Source organism: Salmo trutta, chromosome 14 (genome assembly GCF_901001165.1).
Source record: "Salmo trutta chromosome 14, fSalTru1.1, whole genome shotgun sequence".
Lineage (NCBI taxonomy): Eukaryota > Metazoa > Chordata > Actinopteri > Salmoniformes > Salmonidae > Salmo > Salmo trutta.
The window spans coordinates 34,398,793-34,402,383 of NC_042970.1; positions in this window are offsets into that span (position 1 = coordinate 34,398,793).

Genomic DNA, 3,591 nt, shown 5'->3' on the forward strand with positions numbered 1-3,591 from the left:
TCCAGTCTCATGACAGTTGTGTCCATTGCATCAGAGAACTATTTGGTAGATGCTTTGAGAGTAATGGGGTGGCTGGCCGCTCTTTAAACAGAGCTAAGCACACATTCGTCACACTGACATTGCCCTGCTGGTCGGGGGCAGAGTGAATGGAAAGTTTAGATTTATATGTCATTTGAAAATAAATTAATAGCCCAGTTGACCAATAAGAGCTGGCCTACTTTTTAGTCACTCTTTACATTACTGAGTCCATATCCCCCTAACAGGTTTCTGGGGATCCCAGCAGCATAACATTGAGTGGTAAGCTTATGCATGTACAAAGAGGTTGCAATTGTAAAGCATGTTGTACCCAACGATGTATATAAACCCTGGCTTGCTGATGCAATGTATTGCCCAGTGAGAGGCTTTGGAAACCGCCGGTCGGCCATATTGGCACTCCCTAGTAGGAGCAGTCCTCCATAGGAATTAATCGAATTCTACAGTATTTTAATTAAAAGGACAAAATGACATGTATTTAAGTATTTGTTTGTTGTAGTGGAGACAGTAACATTAGTACTCTAAAGAAAATACATGAAGGAAAAGGTTTTTACATTTTTTTCTTTTTTTTAAATGTTTAGTTCACATAATATAATTTCAAAGTATGCATTAAGGCGTCTGTAATAGAATAAAGGTGTCAAAAAAGAATGTAGACATTAATAAATGCATTCCTATTGCTTCCAAAATCTTTTTAACAATTGAGGAGGAGTACCAAGATAACTGTGTGGCTTCTTCAATAAAGCGCCCCCTGTCAGTCATTCAGGGTTTGTACTGTACACATCGTTGGTTGTACCAAGTACAATGAGGGTTCCTCAAATGACAAACTTTGGAGACCCGCAAATGACCCTCATATCCAGATTGTATAACTTTGTTATAATAGCCTAATAGGGTATACAATACAATACAATACAATACAATACAATAGAAGGCATATCATAGTAAGGATGTAACATAGACACCTGCTCTCTCTTGCGCACAATAGTGCTGTTGAACCCCGTGATTGCTGCTAGATTTGTTCTCTTATGTTTTTGCGTAATCATGTACGTTGGCCATTGATCATGCCTACTGCAGGGGACACCAAAGCAGCAACCTTGCCAAGACTGTAAATCTTGTAAAAAACCTTTAGCTTAGATCTTTTCCTACAAAATACTGGTTAATGATGATACTAATATTTAGTCTGTTTTGTGCAAATTATAGCCTAGTAAGCTGCTGTACATAAAAGTTGCTTATTGCGCTAAATGGATACATTTCAAAACTTTGTTCTGATTTAAATGGTGTGATTTTTAAAAATATATATTGCCTAAATAATGTCTTATTTGTTTATGATAGCCTTCGTTGTTTGCTTAAATAGAGCACATAGTGGTCAATATCATTATTTGCGGTTTCCAGAGTAGACCTGTAGTCATCATGTACTACATGTTGGCCGTTGATCATGCCTACTGCAGGGGACACCAAAGCAACTACCTTGCCAAGATTGTAAATCTTGTAAGATATATATATGTACACTAGTGTGCAAAGCAGTCATCAAGGCAAAGGGTGGCTATTTGAAGAATATAAAATATATTTAACACTTTTGGTTACTACATGATTCCATATGTTATTTCATAGTTTTGATGTCTTCACTATTATTCTACAATGTAGAAAATAGAAAATATAATTTGCTACATGCACCGGGGCTCCGTGGACCCGGGGCCAGACCGGCGCTCCTGCGGTGGATGAGTGGTTCAGGTGCGCAGAAGTGTGGCGCGACGCTCACGTGAGACTCCAGCACGCCATCCACTGTCAGAAGCAGGCAGACCGCCACCACAGTGAGACTCCAGTGTTCCACCCTGGTGATTGTGTATGGCTCTCTACCAAGAACTCCGCCTGCTCTGCAAGAAGCTGAGCCCCCAGTTTGTGGGGCTGTTCAAGGTTCTCTGGAGGGTCAGTGATGTGACGTATAGATTACAGCTCCCCAGTGACTACCGCATCTCACCTTCGTTTCATGTCTCCCTTCTCAAGCCGGTGGTTCCTGGTCCCCTGGCTGAGGCTGTCCCCAACGATACCCCTCCACCCCCCATGGATGTCGAGGGAGGTCCCACTTATGCCGCTAGATCCCTACTGGACTCCTGACGTCGTGGGGGTCGGCTGCAGTACCTGGTGGACTGGGAGGGGTACAGTCCAGAGGAGCGGTGTTGGGTTCTGGTGGAGGACATTCTGGATCCCAACATCATCCGTGATTTCCATCTTTGCCACCCGGACCGGCCCGCTCCTCGTCCTCGGAGCCGTCACTCTGGCCAGCGTCGTCCTGTGGCTGGAGCTGCGCATCATGGGAGAGTTGCAAAGAAAAACCCATATCTCAGACTGGCCAATAAATATAAAAGATTAAGATGGACAAAAGAACACAGACATTGGACAGAGGAACTCTGCCTCGAAGGCCAGCATCCCGGAGTCGCCTCTTCACTGTTGACGTTGAGACTGGTGTTTTGTGGGTACTATTTAATGACGCTGCCGGTTGAGGACTTGTGAGGCGTATGTTTCTCAAACTAGACACTCTAATGTACTTGTCCTCTTGCTCAGTTGTGCACCGGGGCCTCCCACTCTTTCTATTCTGGTTAGAGCCAGTTTGCGCTGTCCTGTGAAGGGAGTAATACACAGCATTGTACGACATCTTCAGTTTCTTGACAATTTCTCACATGAAATAGCCTTCATTTCTCAGAAAAAGCATAGACTGACGAGTTTCAGCAGAAAAGTCTTTGTTTCTGGCTTTATTGAGCCTGTAATCGAACCCACAAATGCTGATGCTCCAGATACTGAACTAGTCTAAAGAAGCCCAGTTTTATTGCTTCTTTAATCAGAACAACAGTTTTCAGCTGTGCTAACATAATTGCAAAAAGTTTTCTTGTAAGAAACGACGCTGCAGAAGAGAAGCAGGTACGGGGAGTTGATATTTAATTAGGAACTGACATGCAACAGGACAGGAACAGCGTCAGAACTGGGAAACACAAAGACAGACGACAATCAATGCAGCAGTCTGGCACCCTCAAGCACCAGAGGGGAAGAGCGGGAGCAGGCATGACATTTCTAATGATCAACTAGCCTTTTAAGATGATAAACTTGGATTAGCTAACACAACGTGCCATTGGAACACAGGAGTGATGGTTGCTGATAATGGGCCTCTGTACACCTATGTAGATATTCCATAAAAAATCTGCTGTTTCCAGCTACAATAGTTATTTACAACATCAACAATGTCTACACTGTATTTCTGATCAATTTCATGTTATTTTAATGGACAAAAAACAAGGACATTTCTAAGTGACCCCAAACTTTTGAACGGTAGTGTGTATATATATATATATATATATATATATATATATATATATATATATATACACAGAGTACGTTCCAAAAGTTTGGACACCTACTCATTCAAGGGTTTTTCTTTATTTTTACTATTTTCTACATTGTAGAATAAACTATGAAATAACACATATGGAATAATTTAGAAAACAGAAAAGTGTTAAACAAATCAAAATATATTTTATATTCTTCAAAATATCCACCATTTGCCTTGGT